The following is a 27,247-nucleotide window of genomic DNA, read 5'->3' on the forward strand; positions in this document are numbered from 1 at the left end:
CAGAACTTAAATTCAGCTCGTTGCTTGTAATGTCAGTAGAATTCAGCTTTTTCTGCTAATTTTAATAGGTGCGAAGCAACTCATCGACTAAACTTGTCAATGTGTCATGGTCCTGATGTGTCATGTAGTCACGTTCTTTCATGAAACATGCATGTGCCACGGAAATTCGGTGAGTCCCTGTACTCATCACTGCTCCACTAGAAATTAGCAACGCAAGAGTAAGCCAACGACGTCAGTGGAGCTCAATCCCTCTTCCTTACATGCAATAGACAACTGAAACCAGGCCTGTAGGTAGGAAGAGTAATGAGAATCACCACCTTAGGGTAAAATGCACTTAGCCGTGACTTCCAGACAACGATGGTAGAGCGGAAACACGCTTCCTTATATGTCCTATTTCAAGTTGACAGAACCAGTGCCTCGTCAAAGATATCTCTGAAGCACTGCATGGTTTGCTCTTCCCCAGGATTAATGTTGGTGGCGCGGAGAAACCCCCTTCCCCATCTGCACGTTCACTTCCACTTTCTCTTTTATGGAAACAGCATTATTGAACATGGCACTTTCATTGCTCAAGAACCTGTGTTCAGGTGAGAACAGATTTACGACGTATTATATTCTACGACGCTGTCGGTTAGTTAGCAAACTTTTGCATCGATATACACTAGCTGCAAAAATAAAAACCATTTGTAAGGTATTACAAAAATGCACAGACTTCTCCTGCTTGTATACAGGTAATCTTTCTCTTTTTATATGTTGACGGGAAAAAATATTTCATATTCTTGTATATTTGACTAAGCAGTGAAATTGCTAAGGTGAAGGTGTAATAAATTTTATTGAAAAAAATCCTGGCCTAGTGAACTCTTTTCTTTAGGTTTAAGGTGTACGGTAATAGTTACAATAAGCCTGAATATTACCACTATTATTAAGAAGTTCGGAGGCCCCTACTTCCCAAAAGAGTGCTATCACTTAGAAACAGGCGTACTTCTGCTAGCGCAGACAGGAAGAAGTGACCGATTGATACCTTTGCTTTTAGATCCACATATATATCTACTGCTTGCCACTAAGCCGCTACAATTTTTTTCTTGCGAACAAATGCTGACTTTTTATTGCTTATCTTTTTTTTCTATGCGACCACTTGACTGCAATGCGTTCTCGATTACTTCTTGGTAGATAAGAGCTCCTATACGTACACGAATTATGCATAAATGCAGCAACTGAGCTTGAATATACCTAGGGCAGAGCTTCTGCATCGTTAGCCCAGTCTAACTAGTCGTTCTGTGGTGTTTAGTTCGTTTTCTTATACGGCTAGAATATAGGTGTCATAATTTTCAAGGTACCTTTACGCAGGTGTATATTCAGGTGTAATAATGCATTCACTATCGCTTCAAGTAACTCTTTCAATAGAAGTCGTTGATTATTGTTTTTGTTTCATTCTTCAAGTGAAACGCCGAAGTATCATAAAAAGATACCTGTAGTCATTAAATGTCAATCCCTAGTTAGTAATTGCATTATGCTCGTGTTTCTGGTGATGATACCATCACTAAGGTAAAAATTGAACAAATTGCACGTTTCAGGCTTTAATGCATTGCCACTGCAGCCTTAGTTGTCATAGCAATAACCTTTCAGACCTTACCAATTTAGTATATTTGCTACAGAACACTGCGTGATTACAACAAAAACGACAACAACGCTGAGAATATGAAGAGATATTTTGATATCTTAACCAACCATTCGCGATTTCAGTATCTCTGCCTGTGTGCATATGTCGTGTTTTCTTGCCTTCTAAATGGGCGTATAAAGGTATGCAGGTCATGATGATCTGCCACACGGACGGCTCCTCCTTGTGGCGTTTTGAATACAGTGATTACAGGTAACTCTTCTCATTGTAACACGTTTACTACAAATTCAAACGTCGTGAGGCTGAATAGAGCACAGAAATTTAGATGTGACAAAGTTCTTCGGCTTGTGCACTAGCGTATTCTTCTATCAGCATTTAAAATAGAGAGCACCTAGAGATTTACCCTTTTCTAACCGTCGAGTTGGCTTTCTTTAACATATACGAGAAATATGTGAATGAAGCACGGAACACCGTTAGAACTTTTCAAGGTACGGTCATTCCCAAAAAGTTGCCATCTGTGTTCTAAAGCGGCTCCACACCAAGAAAAACCAGTCGTGCAATTTAAAGTCAACAAGGGAAAAAAACTGCCTGCTGTCTGTTCGGTGCTGTTCAAGTGATGCGATGGCAGAAAGAAAAATAACTGCTATGACATTTTCGCCTGGATAGCTGCCAGTTTCCTGTCAACTGGGGAGGTGGACGCTGAATTTTGCAGAATGCATAGAACGCAAAGTGTGACTACAACTGCACTGTGCCACTGTCACACGTGCTTCGAAATGCGAATTCTACTCGTTATTGTTCCACGTTCTGTCGTGGCAGCTGTCATAGGAAGAAAACGGAACTTTGTCATTTTATGCAGAAAAGCAATGGGTTTATTGACAGCGTACAATCTATGCCACACATCAGGCGGACATTCAGGATTCGTGTAAGAAGCAAAAAAAGCAAGAAAACAGTTTTCATAAAAAGTATTTGCTTTTCTGGCTGGGTTTCAAATGAAAGTAGCAAATGAACAGCGTTACCAATGCGTATGTGAGGCAGTCGTTTTCTAAAAAAACTTGATGGCAATGTCAGCGAGCAAGGGCACAACATTGTTGCTTGTCCCCACCTGGAAATTCAAAAAAAAAGATGCTAAAACACTACGACAGCATGGTACCTAGACTTCACCTGAAAAAGGGCAGAACGATAGCAGCGTGAGGAAGCGATGGGTACTTCTTGTGTGCCTTCTGCGCCTTTTGTGCCTTATGTGCCTCTTATTTACTTGTTATGTTTTTTAAGCAGTCTCCTTAGGATACAACGCACCTTCACTTTTGACAAAGTAGATACTGGGATCCAGTGTATATTTGCAGGAGATATGTATTTCTTGTAAGAAGTGATATCGAAAATAACAAAAATGAATATCTTGCAGTGTACCACTAAAACTACTGTTTCGGATAGTAAACAATGATGAAAGGTGAAATATTTAGAAGAGAAGCGTACCTTTTTTTTCTAGTTTAGTTACGTGTGCACACTTAAATCAACAACTAAAGCATCTTTGAAAAAACTGTCACCAATAAAAAGACTCACTGTAGCGTCACTTTCGAGTACCATGATGCTCTTTGTGTTTGGTTTTTACTTGCTAGCAAGAACTATACACATACTTTGAAAATACGTTCACTTGTGCTGTAAAAGAGACAATGGGTCAATGAAACAGTAAGGTGAAGGCTTGACAAAAATATCTTGTTATTTATGCTCTGCATTACTGAATGTCTATTTTGTTTTCTTATTTTTTATTAAGACCAAACTAGCACTTTCATGGGTTTCCATGCTGCAAATTAACCGTTAGCTTTCTTGCTTACTCGGAATGTAAAACAGCAATTACTGCAAATTACTTCCGTTCACTCTGCATTGTGAATGAAAAGAAAATTTCATACATGTGAGGGTGTATTTGTTTTTTGTCTTCTCTGTGACGTGGTTACTGCGGGTAGTGTTGTTACAGTTGTTCTCACTTGTCGTAAGTTGCGCCGCAAGTCTCCTCAATGTTTAGAGTCGTTGTAATGTAAGTTGTTACGTGGCTTGCACACTCGAGAAAAGGACCCTACATACCTCACCGTACACTTGATACACTATCAGGTTTCCATGACATGTGTATGCATACACAAATCAGTGCAAGAAGCCTATGGATTAAGAGATACGAAAAAAGGCTGCACGTTTGGGGTTATTTGGCAGATAGTCGTCAATTATCATCTCTGGGCTACTCTTTAACGTACTTACATTATATGCTGAGAAGTAAGACCAAATATATTGGCGATTTGCTCGGAACTTCAAAGTTATCGCACGCCTAGTGGTACCTAGGTTTGTACGCCGCCAGCACAACAGTGTTTTCACGTGAGGCATGTATGGCACATGTAGTGCATGTAGTTGTCACAAAATATGCAGCGTTAGGCATAGTGCCGAAAGTTCTTTCTTAATACGTGGCTCATATGGCTTTGTCGTTTTCAAGAAAGCAACTTTCATTCGTGTGTTCAAGTCGGGATTCGACAAGAAGCATGAGGCTAAATTAATTGGCACATATGTGCTGACCGGCACCGTTCTTTTTTCAAGTGAAACGTTAAATCAGCCCACGATTGTAATTAACGATTCGTTCGCCTTATTGTGATGAATTAAGCAAGTTTGGGTTGATTCACAGAGAAGCAGACGCTCAAAATCAGATTTTAAAATATCGCTTCTAAGCTTGAGCACCTATTTAAATTCTTCAAAATAGAGATTTGAAAAGATTAGTTAGTTTTTTTTTAGGCACTTCGACCCTACAGCATGAATCTTACTATGTTAAGTACCTGATTTCACTAAATTAATTTTTCCATCAAAAGGAGGGCGGCTAATAGTTGCGAAATCAGTCACAATGAAAATATATGATGTCTTATACTGCTTGTTCTCCAGAAACATCAAAGTATTGTTCTTAACTGAACTTACCTGTGGGGCGTTTTTTTTTTTACTTTCCATGCTTCTATTCTCCACAGAAGCACAATGAAAGGACAATTTCTTATTACAAAATAATTATTCTCGAATGCACTAAAATTATGCCCCTAATGCAGAAGAATAATTCTCAAACAATATATTTACTACCGGAAGATTACTTTAAAGATTAGCCCACATTCTTCCTATCAAGAGCAAAAGTGGCCACGTATATGTGATGTAAAATCAATTTTTCTCAACCAGAATAACCTCGTGTAGCAAGCTTGACAGCCTTGCAACTTCTCACTCAGATCGCGAAAAATTGACGAAGGCTTGAGCTTCGCCTTTAAGAGTATGTCGCGATCACATAAACTGGTCTCGTGTGCACCGCTTTATTAACTGTTGCCTTCTTTCGGTTATCGGAGCATGCCTGAACCGTGCATCCTGTAAGGAACCAAAGGACTGTGCGGGTAACGTTCGCCGTTTCAAAGTGCCATCGAATGTGTAGTTTTCAAGTGCCCACCACGCCACAATATTTCTTTTGCGAATCAGTGAAAGGCCTACCCCTCGTCCGTAGTACTACACGCTAACCTGCGCAGCTGTTGGCTTTGCTTATGGCGGGCTGCTTATGACGATTACTGAGTGCTTTGTAATGGGTGGGTGTTTAAAGCACCCATTTGTTCATCAAATCACATCTTCTTTTCTTGCCTGGCGCAAGGGTATGCTTGTGCTTCGCAATAAAGGATGAGTTGTGGAGGCTGCTTGCACTACATGACATCTATATATGGATGTAATGTAAAAATTCTTACACAGAGATTTTTTTTCAAATTAGTTTCAATAAAGCTCCAAAATCGTATGGAGAACACCAGCTCTTCCCACGGGCGGCCGGGATAAGATATAATTCTTAAGATAAACTGTCTACGATATGAGTTTTTTAAACGATATCCTCAGTCGAACCCGGAAACTTCATTATTTCTTTATTTGAATTTGTCCAGATTTTTCCATCGTGGACAAGATGAGGATTTTTCACTCAGAACTAATGACTCTAGTGGCGATGCCGTAATTTCAGGGAAACGACCTTCTTAAGGCTATCGCTTTATACTTTGTGAGCATTTATCTCACCCTTTTAACTTCAACCATATAAAGCCACTGTAATGTATTGTGTTCACATTTCTTCGAACTACGTCATGGAAATTTTGTTTGTTCAATTTATTTTGTTTAATATGGAACCATATCTTCTTTATCGCACTGTTTTGTGTATGCTCCCCCCCCTTTATGTAACGGCTTCGGGCCTTTCATGAATAGCAAACTAAATGAATTTTTATAAAACCACAGACCCATTAGGTAAGCCTCCGAGCTTTTCACGAGCAATGAAACTACTCGTAATGTGGATAAGCACATCGAGATACATCAGTGAAAGAGCTGTAAGTATGTCTGGAACGAGCTGTCTCCATGTATATGGAAGAATCGAAATGAGAAGCGCGATTTGCCATGTGTAAGTGCATTAGCTTTAGCGCGCTCACCCTAAGTGATCTATACATGCCGAACGCGCCCAGAAGTTTATCGCGGCGAGGCTGCGTTGCGAAAGTGCACCACAAAATCTAGGAAAATACTACATCATCATCATCATCAGCCTGACTACGTCCACTGCAGGACAAAGGCTTCTCCCATGTTCCGCCAGTTAACCCGGTCCTGTGCTTGCTGCTGCCAATTTATACCCGCAAACTTCTTAATCTCTCATGCCCACCTAACCTTCTGTCTCCCCCTAAGCCGCTTCCCTTCTCTGGGAATCCAGTTAGTTACCCTTAATGACCAGCGGTTATCCTCTCTACGCGCTACATGCCCGGCCCATGTCCATTTCCTCTTCTTTATTTCAGCTATGAAATCATGATGAGACAAGTGCAAAAAATACACACACTCAGAGAGGACACAGATAAGCGCTTGTCTGTGTCCTCACTGAGTGTGTGTAATTTTTGCGCTTGTCTCATCATGAACCATTACCAACACGCCCAACTGGCAGTCATCCTTAACTATGATATCCTTAACGCCCGTTTGTCCCCTAATCCACTCTGCTCTCTTCTTGTCTCTTGAGGTTACACCTACCATTTTTCTTTCCATTGCTCGCTGCGTCGTCCTCAAATTAAGCTGAACCCTCTTTGTAAGTCTCCAGGTTTCTGCTCCGTAGCTAAGTACCGGCAAGATACAGCTGTTAAATACCTTCCTCTTGAGAGATAGTGGCAATCTACTTCTCATAATTTGGGAGTGCTTGCCGAATGTGCTCCACCCCATTCTTATTCTTCTAGTTACTTCAATCTCGTGGTTTGGCTCTGCGGTTATTACCTGCCCTAAGTAGACATACTCTTTTACAACTTCAAGTGCACTATTACCTATCTCAAAGCACTGCTTCTTTCCGAGGTTGTTGTACATTACTTTCATTTTCTGAAAATTAATAAGACCCACCTTTCTTCTCTCCTTGTCTAACTCCTTAATCATGAGTTGCAATTCGTCCCCTGAGTTACTCAGCAATGCAATGTTATCGGCGAAGCGCAGGTTACTAAGGTATTCTCCATTAACTTTTATCCCTAACTGTTCCCATTCCAAGCTTCTGAAAACTTTCTGTAAGCACGTGGTAATTAGCATTGGGGAGATGGTGTCCCCCTGCCTTACACCCTTCTTGATTGGTATTCTGTTGCTTTCTTTATGAAGCACTATGGTAGCAGTTGAACCCCCGTAGATTTCTTCCAGAATGTTCATATTGTCGCGAGCAAAAACAAGATCTGCAGCCAGGAGTTCACCCGAGCTGGAGCAACCAAAACGTTCTCTTCTTCTTAGTAGCCCAAAACGGGTATGAGCCACAGCGGCTCGTTCATCAATGGTGGCATTACCCCCTCTCCCAAGAAGCATCGTCTCGATGCTGTACTTGAAGGCAAAAAAAAAGAAAATGAGATGAAAATTACCATGCAAGCAAAATGAATGGCGTAAGGCGGAATAACATAGTTGGTTGTGAAGTCAAGAGTTAAATGAGAAATAAGAAAAATAGGAAAGAATGTAAGGGAGAGACGAATAAAGTCAGTCACTCTCTGGCGATTCACAGCGCGAAAAGTATGGTTTCAGCCGTGAAACGTGAACGACTTCAGTTCGCGGGGTGAAACGGGAACGTCTCGAAGTGCCTTCTGGGAGAACCTCATATGTGACGTCGCTGAGACGTCGTACGACCTTGTAAGGGCCGAAGTAGCGGCGAAGAAGCTTTTCTGAACGGCCACGTTGTCGGATAGGGGTCCACACCCAGACTTCATCACCGGGCTTGAAAATAACTTCACTGTGACGAAGATTGTAGCGGCGTGCGTCTGCGCTTTGGTGATGTTGAATACGGTGACGAGCAATTTGACGGGCCTCTTCTGCACACTGCACGAATTTGGTGGCATCGGTGTGGTATGTTCCTAAGTTGTCGGGCAGGAGCATGGCGTCGAGCATCGTCGTGACCTCGCGACCGTGGACTTAGCGAAAAGGTGTGAAACCGGTACTTTCTTGAACAGCAGTATTATACGCAAAAGTTACGTAGGGAAGTATGGCGTCCCAGTTCTTGTGATTGATGTCCACATACATTGACAGCATGTCTGCAATTGTCTTATTGAGTCGTTCAGTCAGTCCGTTTGCTTGCGGGTGGTAAGCCGTTGTTTTGCGATGTTCCGTGCCACTTAATCGCAAGACTTCCTGCAGCATCTCTGCGGTGAAAACTGTCCCACGATCAGTTATGACGACAGCTGGAGCACCGTGACGTAAGACGATGCTGTTCACGAAAAATTGGGCGACATCTGGTGCGGTTACTTTTGGAAGCGCCTTCGTTTCACAGTAGCGTGTTAAGTAGTCGGTAGCGACCACGATCCACCGGTTTCCAGACGAAGACGTGGGGAATGACCCCAGCAAGTCCATGCCAATCTGATGAAAGGGCGCCTTTGGTGGGCCTATTGGTTGCAGTAGTCCCGCTGGTCGTAAAGGTGGAACCTTACGTTGCTGACAGTCGCGACATGTGCGAACGTAATGCTTCACAGTCTTTGCGAGACGTGGCCAGTAGTAGGAGCGTTGAATCCGTTGCAGCGTGCGCGTATAGCCGAGGTGTCCGGACGATGGCTCATCATGACACGCACGTAAAATGTCACCACGAAGCATAGTTGGCGCAACAAGCAGATACATAGCTTGTGTAGGATGAAAGTTTTTTTTGTAAAGCACTCCATCGCGGAAACAAGAGGAGGATAGCCAGCGTGCAAAGCTTCGAGGAGGGTGGGAATTGCGTCCTTCCAGGTAGTCAATGAGCGGAATGAGCTCCGAGTCGTGACGCTGTTGCTCAGCTAAGCGGGTTGGTGATACGACAGAACGAAAAATGTCGTCGTCTTCAAGGTCAGTGTTGGCATTTTCGACCGGTGCACGTGAGAGACAGTCTGCGTCGGTGTGTTTCCGCCCAGATTTGTGGACGATGGTGACATCGAAATCTTGTAGCCGAAGGCTCCATCGTGCTAGACGACCTGAGGGACCTTTGAGATTTGCAAGCCAACAAAGGGAATGGTGGTCGCTAACTACCCTGAATGGGCGGCCATACAAGTATGGGCGGAACTTTGTTATGGCCCAGACAACAGCGAGGCATTCCTTCTCGGTTGCAGAATAGTTTTTCTCCGCTGGGGATAACGTTCTGCTCGCATAAGCAATCACGCGCTCTACGCCATTATGCCACTGAACTAATACCGCTCCTAGTCCAACGTTGCTGGCGTCAGTGAGTAATTCCGTGTCAGCGCTTTCGTCGAAATGACCCAGTACAGGCGGAGCCTGGAGGAGGTTTCGGAGCCTGTCGAACGCATGACACTGATCGGGACCCCATACAAACGAGACACCGTCTTTTGTAAGCTTGTTGAGGGGTTAAGCAATCTTCGAAAAGTTTTTGACAAAGCGCCTGTAATACGCACAGAGCCCCAGAAATCGGCGTACGTCGCGCTTATTTGTGGGCACGGGAAAGGCGGCAACAGCACGGGTTTTCTCCGGGTCTGGGCCGATGCCGGCATGGCTCACAACGTGACCAAGGAACTTCAGTTCTTCATATACAAAATGACATTTCTCGGGTTTGAGAGAAAGCCCCGCTGTTCTGATTGCCTGAAGTACTGCCTGAAGGCGTTGGACGTGTTGTTCAAACGTGACTGCAAAGACCACGACGTCATCAAGGTAAACAAGACATGATTGCCATTTGAGCCCTGTGAGAACCGTATCCATCATTCTTTGGAAAGTAGCTGGCGCTGAGCATAGACCGAAAGGCAACACTTTAAACTCGCACAGGCCGTCGGGAGTATTAAACGCCGTTTTTTCGCGGTCGCGCTCATCCACTGTGATTTGCCAGTAGCTGCTACGTAAATCCATGGAAGAAAAATATTTAGCGTTGCGTATACGGTCCTACAAGTCATCTATCCGGGGTAGAGGATAAACGTCCTTTTTGGTGACCTTGTTCAGTTTACGGTAATCAACGCAGAAACGCAACGTACCGTGCTTCTTCTTTACTAGCACAACTGGCGAAGCCCAGGCACTGGTTGATGGCTGGATGACGTCGTCCTGAAGCATCTGCTGGACTTGGTCACGTATAGCGTCTTGCTCTTTTTGCGACACCCTATAGGCGTGTTGTCGGATGGGTCTCTCGGTGGGTTCCGTGATGATACGGTGCTGAGCAAGTGGTGTCTGTTTAACCCTTGACGTAGTGGCAAAGCAGTCTTGAAATGAGCCGAGTAAACGCAAAAGGCTTTCTCGTTGAGACGAAGGTAGTCTCTCGTTTACGTCGAGAGTGCTCGTGAACGCCTCGTCAGGGTGGCCATTTGATGAAAATAAAGCTAACGTGGGCGAACCATCGGCATCGGCAAGTTCTTCACAATATGCAATGGCAGTGTGTCTCGTTAGGTGGCGATATTCGTCGCTGAAGTTCGTGACCAGCAGTTGAACATGCCTATTGCTAGGCTGAATGATTCTTCGGGAAACACAGATTTGTCGTGAAATAAGGAGAGACAAATTGGCCTCTGCAATTACCGCGTCAGACATGTCCTGTCCCAATTATACTTCGACAAAGAGGCTGCTTCGAGGTGGGAGAGTCAGAGAATCGTCGGTAACACGAAGTGCTCTTTTCCGGAATTGTGTACTGTCAGTTTCAGCGCAAAAAGGATCCTCGAACGACATAAGTAATTCATGGTGGTCGATGACGGCGCCGTATTCACGAAGGAAGTTCATTCCTAGAATGACTGGCCGAGAGCACACGCACAATACGAGGAAAGAGCCTGCAAACGTCGACGTACGTATACGAATGCGCGCCGTGCACATACCGGTAGGCATCACCAGATGGCCCCCTGCCGTGCGCAACTGCGGCCCTAGCCATGGTGTGGTAGCCTTCCTCAGTTCAGATGCCAGTGCGGCGCTCATTATGGAATAGTCGGCCCCAGTGTCGACGAGGGCGTTGACAGCATGATTGTCGACGAAGACGGCGATTTCGGCAGAAACGATCTTTCTGCTCTCAGAGAACACTGCAGAACCGGAATGGTCCTTGTCTGGTCGTTGCGTCGAATGAGGGTCTTTTACAGTTCGCCGGGCCGCGACTTCACCCCCAGAAGTCGCCGTTCCTAGTTTCCCCTGCGGGGACTTGGTGACCGGCTCCTGAAAGGAGCGGAAGACGATGTGGGCAAACTGGGTGACGTAGACCGGCGAGGCGACGGTGATCTCGACTGGTGGTGCTGAACAGTCGAAGGTGTTCGCTGGCTCGTGAGATAGGCTTCAATTTCGCGGGGGCACTCACCGTAGCGCGGGCATCGAGCTTCAGGATGGAAGCCGCGGAGACCTAGTTGCCGGTATTGAGAGTTCCTGTATACGTGACCTGCTTCGCCGCAGTGATAGCCGAGCGGACGGTTATCCGAGGTGCGCCACGTGCTTGCCTCGCTACCACTTTGTCTTGATGTAGACTCCAGATAGGTGGGTGTGCTCGGGAACCTTGAGCCGTGAGGCGGGCTCGAAGCAGTGGTGTGGAATGACTGCATAGCCTGGTACCTGGGCCGCATAGCAGGATCTGTAGCCGGTGGCGCAGGGGATCGCAATGCCGCTGCGTATGTCAGGACTGGCGCCTCGGGAATCGGTGGTGTGATTGGGGTCAGGGGTGTGACGGCCTGCCGGACTTCTTGTCTGATTACATCCGCGACGGCAGACACAGGTTGATGGGATCCCACCGCCTGAAGCTGTCGCAGTTCGTCCCGAACAATACTTCGAATGAAGTCTGCGAGGGCCTGTCTCTTGCTGTCAGGGCCGATAGAGCATGCGGTGGCCAGGATCTGGCGTTCGTATTGTGATGACCGCTGCTGCAGCGTACGTTCCATTGTGTTCGCCTCACTGATGAACTGGGCGACTGCCGTTGGTCGATTGCGCACGAGCCCAGCGAAAAGCTGTTCTTTTACTCCACGCATCAAATGCCTCACCTTCTTTTCCTCGGGCATGACGCGGACCGCGCGCTTGAAGAGCCGAAGCATGTCCTCGACAAACCTGGATACTCGTTCGTTCGGCCGCTGGTCTCTGCAGGATATGGCTTGTTCGGCCCTCTCCTTCCTCTCGGTGTTCCGAAAGGCGTCACGGAGCTGACGACTAAACTCTTGCCAGGTTGCAAAGGAGCCCTCGCGGTTCTCGTACCATGTCTTCGCAGAATCCTCCAAGTAAAAGTAAACTCTGCGCAGTTTGCGAACATCGTCCCATTCGTTGATACAGGCAACCCGATCAAAGTGGTCGAGCCAGTCATCAACATCCTCGAAGATATCTCCATGGAACGGCTTTGGTGTCTGTGGCGCATGAAAAACATGGGCGAGAAGAGAACCATGGGCATCGCTGGTTTGGACCGCCTGGCTTGTCATCGAAGTTCCCATCTTTCTGGGTGTCGATGTCAAGGGACCAAATTCAGGGGGTAACCCACGCAGACGGTGGCTGCTTCTTGCTCTGGGAGAAGTAGCTGTCTCCACGATGGCCGACCCAGCCGAAGTACACGTACCCAGCACTTCCACCAGTAATGTCGTGAGCAAAAACAAGATCTGCAGCCAGGAGTTCACCCGAACTGGAGCATTTGTTTTGTTTTGTATTGTTTTCTTGGGAGGCTGGCTCATACCCACTCAGGGGGATTGGCCAAGAAAGTGTAGTGCAGTTTTTCTGTGATCATTTTAACTATGTGTAATGAATTAGCATTATCATAAGACTAATGTAAAAATAAAAACAACATAAAAAGAGCAAACGAAAAAAAATCAAGTTGAGTGATTTCGAGATTTGAGGTGTTATGATTACCACTCAGTTGCGTTTACTTCACTCTGCCCTGGGGAGTAATAAATATTTTTTTTGATTGAAGATCACAAAGGTATACGCTTGGTTGCCTGAATATAATCGCAAACGGCATTGAAAGCATCCCTGTGGCAATGTCCCAAGCTGAGGCACCAAAGCTTAGCGCCGTTTCCGCCGTCAGTCTAAGGCCTATTTTCCGAAATGGTATAACTAGTAACCTTTTTCTAAGTATCTCGTAGCGGCGACAATACAAAAAATAATGATCTAGTGATTCCATTTCTCCGCAGAATGCGCAGAGGGGTGATGTTGTCTGACCAGCTCTGTGTAGATACAGGTTTAGAGGGGGGACACGACATCAAAATTTAGTAATTAAGACTTCGATCTTTCTGGCCTGACTCCAGTGGGGTTGCCATGGAAACATGAGGTGGTTATAGTCTGTCCGTGTAGTTACTTTTTCTATCGTATCAGTGTAGATTGCTGATTTTCGATATCTTATTGCCGTGATATATTCAACATCTGGCAGTATGGACAAAACTGGCCCATCAAGTGCGGCTCGTGCTAAGGAATCGGCCAATTCATTTAATCTTAATCCACAGTGTCCCGGAACCCATTGTAATCTCAGGAGTCTCAACTGCCGGGGTACTAATGTTTTGAATGTGCTTAGAATTCGAGAGTTCTCTGAAGCCGTCAGAGCTGCACAAACTGAAAGAGAATCCGTCATTATTACTGCGTTGTTTTGATTTGATGGAAGTTTTCGAAGAGCTAAAATAATTGCCAAGAGCTCCCCTTCAAAAACGGGAGTAAATTCAGGCAGTCTCACTGAAAAGGACCAGTCAAGCAAATCAGAGGCAATGCCTACACCTGCCTTTTGATTATTTACGGAAGCATCTGTGGCTATTATATTTTTAGTTTCTGCATGCTCCAAGTAATCTAATATTATTTTATTTTAAAAAATGGCAGCATATCCACGGAGTGAATGATGGGGAGTGGGGCGAAGCATTCGTCCGTCCATTCGTTCTAGCTTCCGTCCGTTCCTGCGTACGTCTGTGTAACCGTTCAAGCGTCCATCCACCCGTCCGTGCGTGCGTCTGTTCGTGCGTCCGTCCCTGCGTTCGTCCGTGCATCCGCGCCTGCGTCCGTTCATGCGTCCATCTATGCATCTGTCTGTGCGTCCCTTCGTCCATCTATTCAGCACTCCAAGTACCACCATCTCGCATCTTTTCATCATATATTCTCCATACGGAAGCACCGCCATCGAGCGGACATTTCAAGGACTATATGGGAGGTGGCACATGCACACTTTCTTACGGCTTGCGCTTCGGGTATACTTCCACCTTTAACCACCTCGAGTTCATGGTATATACTAGTTCACTGTATTCGTTGGTATGCGGCCCAACGGTCGCTTAACCTGTCTAAAACCAAGGAGGTTACACCCAGCGAGTATAACGTAGCAACCCTTTCTTGTCAGATCGTGCTCAATGTACACGCCAATAGCTGCTGATGGGGATCGCAGCGTGCGCGTTACCTAAAGGCCGAGTGCTCCTGTCTCTCATTCCCCCTTAGCAGCCATTAACATGTGCATTGAGCACTATCTTTAATTGTTCAACAACGCACAGAAGAAATCTCTCACCGGAACCACCTTGGAGGTCAAAATCGTAAGGAACGCTATTTCGGGTATGTGCCACTGGTGGTTACATACGAGGGACGCACAAGCCACGCCACAAGGAGCTTCGCCCCTAAAATTTGAGGGTTTGTAATTTGGCGTTTTGGGGGAAAATATCATCATACTCAATAATAACATGATAATTCGAGTCATTAGTCTCAATTACATTTCTAATGTTCACATTTACACTTTGTAGATTTTTTTGTACAAACATTATCTGAGGTGTGTGAAACCGTGGCCAATGAGCAAGAAAGAAGGCGTCTGGGTTTGCGATAAAAGCATATTGAGATCTTCTTGCCGGTAAGCTATAAAATTTTAAAAATGCTTGTACGGTCAAAATTCGAAATCGACAAAGTAGTGTAGGCAGGCGCGCTTCCTGGTACAGTACGTTGATAGCCACAAATCTAGGGAGTCCCAGACACATTCGCAGTGTTTCTCGCTCCAAGACAACTAGAGGTTTCGTTTTATAAGCAGGGCCACCCGAGAATAATATGCAGCCGAATTTCATGATGAGGCGCATGTACATCTTGTACAACGTTATCAAGGTGTGCCTCCGTAATCCATATTTCCGGTTACTTAGCTTGTGTAGTAAGAATGAAGCCTGCTGTGCTTTGGTAGTTATATACTCTATATGTGGACTCTAGTTAAGTTTGTCATTATAAATGATTCCCAAATATTTTATAGAGTCTACTTGCTGGATGGGTTCCTGTTTATATAGAATTGAAATTGAAATTGGTTCTGCAAGCGGAAACGCCATGAGCGCGCTTTTGTTGACATTTATCGATAACGAAATCGACTGCAACCAAATTTCTAACGTGTTAATATATCTTTGTAATTTAAGTTGTAGTGAGTAAATACCACAGTCAGCAGCAAAGAGTGCGATGTTATCAGCATAAATGTAGACAGTAACTTCTTGATCTGTTGGAATTGTGCTCATTAAAGCATTAAATATTATTGGAGATAAGACTGCTCCTTGGGGAACTCCGCGCGTTTGTTTAAATCTAGATGAGGAACATCCATCCTTGACGCAGTAGAATTCTCTTGATTTTAAGAATTCTGCCACCCACTCAATAAAATATTGTGAGAAGTTCAATCTCTCTAGCGTATTTAACAATATGAAGTGCTCCACTCTGTCATACGCCTTGGCTATGTCAAGCGTTACTTAAGCGGCGTATTGCCTTCTTTTACGCGCGAGCTGTATTCGGCTCTCTAAATCAGCATAGGAACACCAAATTGAGAAATCACTACGAAAGCCGATTTGGTTCGGTTTTATTACTAAATTGTCTGCCATCCAGATACTTACTCGGCTATGTAGGACCCTGTCTACTAGTTTGACCATGTTAGATGTTAGAGAGATTGGTCTGATATTATCGACTGTTAATCCTCCACCCGGATTTTTTGGTATAGGAATCACCTTCGCTATCCTCCAATCCTGCGGCACCCATGAGTTTTTTAAGGAGTAGTTCATAACATTGGCGACGTCTCGAGGCGATAAATTGAACAGAATTTTAATCGTGGGTACTGTGATTCCATCTGGGCCAGGAGATACACAGGGTAAATGTTTAATCACGTTGGATACTTCAGTCTGTGTCGCTTCTTCAAAGTCACACTTTGTCGTAGACTTGTGCCAGTTGGTTGGCACTACTGAAGTGAATCTGCTTTCCAGACCTTTACCGATTGCCTCTAAGGTAGTGGTCATTTCTCGTGCTGACAGATTATCACAAGCTACATTAACTGGTGATGGCAAGATTTTCCGAGCTCTCATATATCGGAACAGTGCTTTCATATGTTTAGGCTTCGACAGGTATTCATAATGTCTTCTGTCGTAATCTTGCTTAGCTTGAGCTACCGTTCTTTTAAAGCCCGCAGCAATGAATTTATAATCAGCCCAGTTTTGTGGGGATTGATTATGTAAGAGCTGCTTCCAAGATGCCTGACGTCGTCGGTGCTCTCTTGTACATTCATCATTCCACCAACGGCTATATACTCTTTTTGTGGATTCAACAGTAAATTCGGCTCTTTTGTATGATCTTTTAATGACTGCGTTTATTTTCAGTGCTTTTTTATCATCGCTCTCTTCCGAGTAAAAAGCCAGTGCTGACTTCAGGTCATTCCTAAATTTAGTGTAATTTACAAATACTCTTACATTTGAACAAGATGGAATGATCGGACAAGAAATTTCAAAACTTATCGGTAAGTGGTCACTGTTGGTGCCATAGTCCAGCGCTTTCCAAGAAGAAGTAGTAATGGCTGAACTGACAAAACTTAAATCTAAGGCCGACCTGGAGTGATTACGAATAAATGGGGGGGGGGGGTTCTGACGTTGAGGCACGTCAGGTCATTAGCCATTGTCCACTCCCACAAGCGTTTCCCACTAAGATCAGTTCTGAAACCCCAACTCGTGTGGTGGGAATTAAAGTCTCCACCTAAAACTTTGTCTTTGCACCATGATTTTGTAGCTAGATCCAAACTTCGTGTGTCTTGAACTCCATCCGGAAAATACATATTAACTAAAGTGAAAGGAGTGCAGTTGGGCAGTGTAATGTCTACTGCCAAAATTTCGCATTCTGGCGACATATGTTTGTATGAGCATTTGACTTTAATACTAATTCTATTATTAATAAAGAGAGCTAGACCCCCACCTCTCAATGGACGGTCTAATCGGAAAGATTGGAAGTTATTTAAATGGAACAAATTATGTACAGATAGCCATGTCTCTTGTAATGCTATAATATCAGGAGCGAATTTAGAAGTCAAGTATACCAAATCCGTAGATGCAGAATGGATTGATCGGCAATTCCAATGGAGAATCTTAAGCGACCCTATGGTTTTGAAAGAGCTGCTTCCGCTATAGCTTTCTCTAGAATGCTTTCTTTCAAGAAATCCCTCTTTGAAAGGCTCTCCTTCTCTTTCAGACACTTTTTGTTCTTTGTTTGTTTCGGTGAGTTAGTTTTCCTTGACACAGGGGATCTAGATCTCTTCAGGGACCTAAGGTCCAAATCCATGTCATCGGAATCTATTGTATATGCAGCTTTGTCCTCACTTACACTCTGTATATCTACTGCAGAGGGTTCTGTAGACGGAGAATACGATGGTGCGGTTTCAAATTCCTCATTTTGGCTGTGGACGCCTATTACAGAGGCTCCTGCGGGCGGATAATACGATGGCGCAGTTTCAGATTCACCGTCAGCTATTGGTCGTGAACTCTAAACATGTTGGGACACTAGGCCTGACTCTCCCGTTGTACCAAATATGCGAGCCATCTGGTTAGCCAAAATTTGAGATAGAGAATCGCAAAGGTTAGAAGTCAGTCGTTCCTTGGCTTTTTCTAGAGCCTTTTCTATGGCCTCCGCTATATTCAGGGAAATCAACCCATTTATTTCCGAGAGATGTCGTGCTGCAACACTGGCATACCCCTGAGTTCTAGTCTGTATTTCCGCTAGGGCTTCTCGTCGAGAACAGCGCCTACGCCCTATAATTTCAAGAATTTGCATTTCTCGAGCCTTTGCTGAACAATCAGGATTATCTGCACAGTGTTGTTCGTTGCAGAGACAACATTTCTCTTCTTTAGCTTTGCAGTAATTTGTTTCGTGGTTGTCACCACACACTCGGTATCTGAGTTCTGACCTGCATCCTTTAATAGTGTGACCGTATCGCCAGCACTTCGTACACTGGAGTGGTCGTGGTGATAGCGGTTCCACTCTGTATATTAGTGGCCATGCCTTGATTTCGCTTGGGAGATTCGCTCCAGCAAAGGTTACAATTACCGACTCAGTCGGCGTCTTCTGCTTCTCTACTAGTCGTGCACACCTGTAAACGGAAATAGCACCAGTCACGGCAAACATCTCTAATACCTCAGACGGGGTCAAGTTAACCTCGACACCGCGAACAATACCTTTAAAACATGCCACATGCGGGGGAATAAAGGCGCTCAACGGATTGGTCGCGAAACTCGAGCACTTCAATAGGTCTTGGACACAGAGCTGATCAGATGCAAAACATAGAATACCACCTCTGCTGAACTGGCGCACCTCTGTGATGCTGTGAAAGTGAGACGTCTCAGCTATAAGCTCCACCTGAATCACTTTCGAATTCTTCATCCTAATGAAGCCGTCATTGCTAGGGACGAGGGCCACAGGAACTGCGAGATGGAGTTGCGTAGAAACTGATCCATTGGTATTCCCTGTGGCGGAAGTGAAGCAGACCAGAGGCAAGCCCCTGGTCCAGGGGAAGAAACCTGCATCTAAGTGAACTTTCTAGCGCTAAAAGCGCTTACTTAGCTGTAAAAGCACTATAGGAACACCTAATAAAGACAAAGAAACCAAAGCCACTACACAAACTTATGCCAAAACCCTAGAACAAGCACGACCAGCTACTTGCGTGTTCGAGCGTTCAGCTCCGCGTCCGGCTGCCTGGAGCAACCAAAACGTTCTCTTCTTTTTCGTAGCCCAAAACGGGTATGAGCCAAAGCGGCTCGTTCATCAATGGTGACAATATATACTTCATCTACGCCCTGATTCCGCAGTGTCTGCATAATGGCTGATATTTCTACTGAAAACAATGCCTTCTCCTAATCTATGAAGGCTATGTATAGTGGTTGGTTATATTCTGAGCATTTTTCTATTACCTGATTGATAGTATGAATATGGTCAATTGTTGAGTAGCCTGTTCAAAATTCTGCTTGTCTATTTGGTTGATTGAATTCTAATGTTTTCTATACTCTGTTAGCAATCACCTTTGTAAACCACTTGTATACTACAGAGAGCAAGCTGATCGGCCTGTAATTCTTCAAGTCCTTGTCATCTCCTTTCTTATGTATTAAGATGATGTTAGCGTTCTTCCAAGACTCTGGTACTCTTCCCGTCAGGAGACACCTCGTAAACAGGGTGGCTAGATTTTATAACACAATCTGTCCTCCATCTTTCAGCAGATATGATGTTACCTGATCCTCACCAGCAGTTTTGCCTCTTTGCATGCTCTCCAAAGCTTTTCTGACTTCTTCTATTATTACTGGTGGGTTGTCATCTGGGTTACTGCTAGTTCTTATAGTATTAAGGTCGTGGTTGTCTCGGCTTCTGTACAGATCTCTGTAAAACTCCTCCGCTATTTTAACTATCCTAACCATATTGGTAGTTATTTTGCCTTCTTTGTCCCTTAGTGCATACATCCGACTTCTGCCTATCCCAAGTTTCCTTTTCACTGCTTTGACGCTTCCTTCGTTTTTCAGAGCGTGTTCAATTTTCTCTATGTTATACCTTCTTACATCGCATATCTTTTGTCTAATAATCAACTTCGAAAGCTCTGCCAGTTCTTTTTTGTTTGTTGTACTTGACACTTTCATGATTCGACGCTTTTTAATTAGGTTCTTCGTTTCCTGGGAATGCTTGCCAGTGTCCTGTCTAACTACCCTGCCTCTAACTTCCACTGCACACTCCATAATGATACTCGTCAGATTATTATTCATTGCATCTACGCTAAGGTTGGTTTCCTCATTAAGAGCGAGTACCTGTTCTGTAGCGACACTCTGAATTCCTGTACTTTCCCTCCCAGGGCTAGCTCATTGATTGGCTTCTTGCGTATCAGTTTCTGTTATTCCTTCTTCAAGTCTAGGCGCATTCGAGACCGTACCATTCTATGGTCACTGGATCGTACCTTGCCAACCACTTCCACGTTCTGCACGATTTCTGGATGTGCATTCATTATAAGGTCTATTTCGTTCTTATTTTCGCCATTAGGGCTCCTTCATGCCCACTTGTGGTTTTCTCGTTTTCGGTAGAAGGTATTCAAAATCTATAAATTATTGCGTTCTGCGAACTGTACTAGTAGTTCTTCTCTGACGTTTCTGGTACCGATGCCATAATCTCCTACTCCGTGGTCTCCGGCCTGCTTCTTCCCTACCTTTGCATTAAAGTCGCCCATTACTATAGTATACTCTGTTTTCACTTTACTCATTGCCGATTCAACGTCTTCATAGAAGCTTTCAACTGAAGCGTCATCATGGCTGGATGTAGGCGCGTAAACCTGTACTACCTTCATCTTGTATCTTTTATTCAGTTTAATAACGATACCTATCACCTTTTCATTATAGCTATAGTATTCCTCTATGTTGTATCTGTGAATTAAGAACCCCACTCCCAGTTATCTTCAGTCTCCCAAGCCCCGATAGCAAAGGACGTGCCCATTCTGCAGCACCGTATAGGCCTCATATGTCCTACTAACCTCACTGAGCTCTATTATATCCCCTTTAACACCCTCTAGCTCCTCGAATAGTACAGCTAGACTTCCTTCACTAGATAATGTTCTAGCGTTAAGCGTTGCCAAGTTGAGGTTCCAATGGCGGCCTGTCCGGATCCAGAAATTCTTAGCACCCTCTGCTGCGTTGCAGATCTGACCGCCGCCGTGGTCAGTTGCTTCGCAGCTGCTGGGGACTGAGGGCCTTGAGTTATTTGACGTATGCATGTGGGAGGTAGTGGCCAGATACTGCACCAGGATGGCCAATCCTTTTCTGTTGAGGGAGTGCGTTTCCGGCGGTGATTACCGGTGAGGCCGCACCCCACGTCTCTTAATGCTGTTCCATCAACACGCGGATTTTTTTAAAATCCGGTTTGGAACTGCGCGGCACCGGGATTTGACCCACAGACATCTTGCATGCGAGGCGGATGCTCTAACCACTACGCCATCACCATCGCCGCAGGAAAATACTTCTTCAGGTATGCGCAAAAGCGAGCTTATCGCGCGTATGAAAAGTAAAGCCTCGTTTTCGGCGACCCTTCTGAAGAGATTTGAAGGGGCTGTCTAGCCAGTACAACCAATATTCGATCGGCGCAATCTACACACGCTGTTCGCTAACATGTATAATCGTTATTTGGTATGTTATATTATACCTTAATTTAAGTTATCACAAAGACAACGGGTAAGCGGCAAAGAAAATTAGGTGTATCTGGAGGAATAACGCTGGAAAAGGTGGAAATATTAGTTCAATGGAAGAGCCGTAAGTATATTTGGAACGAGGTGTCTCTGTGTATATAGGGATGAATTGAAATGGAAAGAAAAATAGGTGTATCTGGAGGAACAATGCCGGGAGAGTAGGAAATAATTCCGCCTCTACATGATTGAGGAAGCAATCATGAGTTCTAGGAATGTCTTATAAGTTTTTAGGAATGTCTTATAAGTTAGGTTTTCCTTGAAAATGTTGTTTCGTTTTATGGTTTCTCACTGACGCAAACACCACCAGTCTCTTGCTTCTTTGTTGGAATAAGAACAGTAATACGCGCCATTAAGTTTCACTACTGTACAAAGGACAGATACAAAGGACTGATACTGATAACCGACCTTGGATTCTCAGCAAGCGCTATCGTATTGTTATTGTGGTACAAACAACACAAAAGTGTATACAGGTATTATGAAAATATTGTTTTGCGAGAAACCTATGGAACCATGTGTTTTTTTTGCGGACCTCTAATTTAATTGTATTGGGAGGAAACGCAAGACGCGCGGGGAATAATAAGTCCTCCGTTGCGGGAAGGAGCATTCACGTGGCTCTAACAATGAGATTTTATATTTGCTTATCCTTTTATTATACATCTTCAGTTGTCATGGGTAATTACGGAATTGTTTCAGCCTCATTTCGTCCGCCGAGAAGGACGCAGGTGATAACAATAATTAGATTTGAACAACCAAATGACTGTTTTCCTCTAAGAACAAACTCTGAACATAAAATTTGGCGGCGGCTATTTTACTATGGCTGATTTTGTAGAAGAATGCACAAAACTCAAGCATAATACTGCTTTACCAAAAAGTTTTTCAATAATTTTCTTAGAGCTACGAGCCTCTGATTAAGTGACCATAGTGTAGGTCTCTACATAAACGTTTACTATGTATTAGAAAGTATATTATGACTGCAATACAGAAAAACCAAACCATCAGAGTTTTGCGATAAATGAACTGGAATATAAACAATTTATTAGTTGCTTGAGAGTTACTGCAGCGTTTTGTAAAGCAATATAGTTCTCATTACCATCTGTTTTGTTTTCACCGCAAAAAAGAGCTTTGCGAATTCCAGAGCATCATTTACGCATACAAGTTGCGTGTAAGTACCAACAAAATTATTAGAATGGCATGCGAGTCATTTGGTACACGTGCATAGTGAGTAACAATTATATACTATAAACACGGCAACGTAAGGACACACGACTACCTCTATGTGTGTCCTTAACTGCGTGAGTTGAGTTTTCGGTTGTTTGAATGATGAACATATTCTGATAGACACAATGTTGAGTGCAGTAAATGAAAGACCAGGATATATAGAAGTGTTGAAGAAAATTTATATTTGAAACTTTCTAAACAGCCTCGCATGTCTACCTTACATTTCACAGTTTTGATTGTGTTAGCTTTCTTTCTTGTCAAGGGACAAAACCGTCGCATCATGCAGCCAATCAAAACTATGAAGTCATTGATGGAATTTTTGTTGTTTACTTCAGTTTTGGCGTTAAACTGGCTAAGTTTCATTCGCGTTTGCATTGCATTGGCTAAAATGTCCCGTTTTTATTAAGGGTTTCATGTTAATCTCACACTTTCAACGCGTATGCGAATAGGAGACAAATTTATTCTTTGTTTATTGTACTCTTTCATAGTTGCGTTAACTGCTGGTCATTGCATAACATATCTTCCATATGTGCTCTACCTATCAATTTCTAAACTTAGGCAGCGTCTCAATGAAGAATCGCTGGTCCAGCAGTTATTTATCGACTGAAACAGAAACATAGTAGCTTTATATCACCAACCGAAAGACAACTGAACATACTGGTTAGTTTCACTATTCTTTACCGTTTCTTGTATTAGTTCATTACGTGTAATCAGCAATTTGTTCGTTCACTGTCCCAATCTCTGGTAATTGGCAAGTATAGTATGTATTTCTTCTTCAGTTCGTCTATTACGGTTTTACGATACCCTCCAGCTGCTCATCTTTCCCCCAAACATATATATCTGCGGTCTGCAAGTTGCCCTGACCATAAAAATAGACTTTATATGTGACTGGCAGATAGAACCCTCCACTGTTTATGATTTTCTTTCTTCTGCATTTATTCTCTTCGTCCTGTGCCTCTTAAGCCCGTCACGAACAATGGCTCTCGAGCATTACAGCTAATGTATTTCTGCCAGCACACATACCGACCATCGCGTGAAGTAGACAACTGCTGCACATGAGAGATATGTTCCGAGATTTCTGCTCAAAATGTTTGTTCTACCAGGGCTGTGACTGACAGCTTAAAAAGCACGGAGAAAAAGCGTGGATAATGAGAGTGGTGCTGATGGCATCTTTATTTCTCGCAGTCTTTCAGCATTATATAGATTATATGTTTCGCTACCGAGAAGTGTTCGTGCTGCTGCAAATAAAATACCTTAGGGGCTACGTTCGAACGGAATCGAAAATCCACACTTATTGGTCACAAAACGAGGCACTCAAGCCTGAAAGAGCCCGCCGCCAGCAATTGACAGTGCTTACACAGCGAATCAGCACAAAGCGCAAACACACAGCAAGTTTTTTTTTTTTTACGGTGAAAGCTGTTCGAATAACAGAACAGCAAATTTTGATGGTGTAGCTATACTTGAGCTCATCGCTGCAGTCACACAAAACGAGAAAACTAAATTCTGGTAAATCATACGCATTGTAAGAAATGATTCAATCAGCCAGTAGCTTGCTAGGCTACATTTTTTTTTTCGCAAAAGCCAAGTGTTATCAAAAGACATGGTTGAAAGCTTTTGTGATGTAGTAGTTATGTGCATTGAGGAGGCTTTACAGGGCTACTTATTTAAACTGGTGCTTAAAGGGCAGCGGATTGCCCGTCTAACGTTGCCACTTACATAACACACACACACACATGTCCTTTTAACGAGCATGTATAACGACCCATTCAGTGTCCACAAGGAAGACATAGAATGGGGCAAAATGCATTGGACATAACACATGCTTCACCAAACACAGGCGTCCTGTGTACATGCTCCACAATACAACATAAAATATTACAATATTATTGCGTGATACAAGCTACCATTTCCATCGGGTGTCAGAAAATGAGATCATCATAATGACTTCCTGGTTTAAAGCCAGTAACCAACTACAAAGGCCACACACGCTACTGCACCTGTTTCCTTAAGGCCACGTAATGGGTGTACAGAAAGTTCGAAAATGTTTCATGCACTGAATCTCTGAAGGACACACTAAGAACAGAATATCGCTATCGCTTTCAACTATTAAAGGGGAAGCTTTAAGGTTCCCTCATTTTTCAGAAGCTACATGCCCTTTTTGCACTCGGTTTGATGCAGAATACTTACGACTTTTCGGACACCAGAATTAGTACCGTTTCGTTAGCGCACCATCATTACCTCATAAACGTGGCTAATCACCCCTTACGTTACGTGATTATATTCGGTGATAGCATCAGAACAGAAAAGGCTGCAATTTTTCCCGGCGCAATGACCGTGACTATGGTTTTTCTTAGCGGGATGCGAAGTTGAAAGTGTTTGTTGCGAGTATTGTAATGAACAATCTACAGACGTTACATTGTCTTGTGAAGTGGGATGTCGTAGGATTGTGTAAGGTTGTCTCTCTACAATGATTTGCTTTGCCTAACTAGGAAATTCACACTCAAGTGATGTCGCTCTCTTAATATTTTTTTCGCTTTTTTCGCTCTCTTAATTCAGTTATTATATTGAGTTTCAGGATCTTTTTACAGTGTGTGTGCTGAGTGGACTGTCTCCAGAGTGGCAGCTAAACATCGGTGAGCCGGAGTTTCACTACGCATCGCGATCAGAATTGCCGCTTAGCGGGCCTGTGCCTCAAACCTGGCAAAGCCCGGGTATGGGGGACAACGAGATGCCGCTAGCGCCAAGCAGAGCACCACTTATCCATCTCACTCGACTTCAAGTTGCTGCAGGCTCAGCAACAATAGCGACGTCCCATACAAAGAAGATCGAGGCCTCGCAGTGCAAGAAGAGGCGTACAGAGGAGGAAGAAGAGGTTGACAACGATGACGCTACATGGACGTACTCTCTTAATGACATGACACAGATGGATACAGAAGCACCCAAGGAAGACGAGGGAGCTTACACGGTGGTCACCCATCACAAGAACCGAGCTACGGGGATACCAGTGTTGTTCAGACCAATCGCTGCCGAGGACTCCTTCTGGAAGGTGAATCTCAATCGCATAGCATCTGAGATAATCTCTGCTATCAATGAGAAAGTGACATCATCAAGAATCAACAGAGATGGAAGTTTTTGTGTTGGAGTACGGTCTTTGTACTCGGCAAACAAGTTGCTGCTGATCAAGAGTCTGGCTGGATTGCCTGTACATGTGATTATACCTCAGTCTTACATGAAGACCCTAGCAAAGATAAGAGATGTTCCACTCGATTACAGTGATTATGACCTACTGGAATATCTTAAAGATGCTGGAGTAATCTCAGTCACACGACAAAAAAAGATGGGTAAGAAATGAAGGTGGAAGTGCCACAATGCAGCCCATACGTAATGTAATACTCCAGTTAAGACATGATATGTCATTGCCAAAAAGAGTCGCTCTCGGCTTTACGGTTCACACTGTCGAGGAATACATTGAGCCGGCGGTAAGGTGTTACAACTGCCAGAGATATGGGCATAAGGCTAAGACTTGCAGGGGAACCAAGAGATGCAAAGTATGTGCGGGCGCACATGATTACAAAGAATGCACCTCGAAGCGTCAAAGTAAGTGTGCCACCTGTGCTGGACCACATCCGGCGTCGTTCTCAGGCTGCTCTCGAAACCGTTTAGCATTAGCGGCACAAAGAGAGACAATTGTAAAAGGGTACCATAAGATACAAAGAGGTCCAGCATGCAATGCGGATATAGTCGAAGACGTTCCTTCGGCAGAAAGAAATGCAAAACAGTGGCGCCACGACTTACTCGGGAGTATTGAAGCGCTCAGCTCCAAAACATCGCGTTGGCAAAGAAGTCCGGGCCCAGGAACATGCTGAAGTAGAAATTTCTGCCGGGCCAGAAACAGCCAAGGAGCCACTGACTACCTAAGGGAAGGGTCACAGCAGCTTGCTAAGAAAAAATTCTTCAAAAAATGCGATCTCGACGGACACAGCCGGAAACGAGCAAGTTATGTTGCCAATAATCTTTGCGGCTCTCAAAGCAATTCTACGATCCTTGCCACAAGCAGGTTCTTTACCAGAAGTGAAATAGCTGCTACATGTTGAGCATCTTCTCTTGTCGTAATCATGGCTACTGGACGATCTAACTGGTACAAAAGAAGTGCAATATTCCAGCGGAAGTGCAACGGTTTGCAGAATAAGAGTGGAGATTTTCGGAAATTCGTTGCTCAGCACGGGTTTCTGATTTTGTGTATTTCCGAAACAAGAGTATCGACTAACTTTCGCTTGTCCAATTCTGTGGTGTACCAAGCAGAACGCCCTGCTGCAAAAAGCAGAGTGATGCTGTATGTGAGACGCGATTTTCCGTCGACACTTGTGGCTACTTAAAAAACAGATGCGCAAGAATTTGTTAGATGCAAGGTGAAGTTTGGTAACATTACTGTAACTGTAGTTAGTGTTTACGTGCACCCTCAAGCAAACGTTTCATACGCAGAGTTGGCTGCAGTGTGTAGATCTGACCATGATCCCATAATTATATGTGGTGATTTTATCGCGCACCATGAATTGTGGGGTAGTGAGCGT

The 27,247-nt window shown here is 44.1% G+C and overlaps 1 pseudogene; it reads right to left on the reverse strand.

The window, feature by feature from the left end:
* Positions 1-2,657: 2,657 nt before the first annotated feature.
* Positions 2,658-27,247, reverse strand: part of LOC142766052 (histone acetyltransferase KAT2A-like) — a 31,668-nt pseudogene continuing 7,078 nt past the window's right edge.

Source organism: Rhipicephalus microplus, chromosome 6 (assembly GCF_043290135.1).
Source record: "Rhipicephalus microplus isolate Deutch F79 chromosome 6, USDA_Rmic, whole genome shotgun sequence".
Lineage (NCBI taxonomy): Eukaryota > Metazoa > Arthropoda > Arachnida > Ixodida > Ixodidae > Rhipicephalus > Rhipicephalus microplus.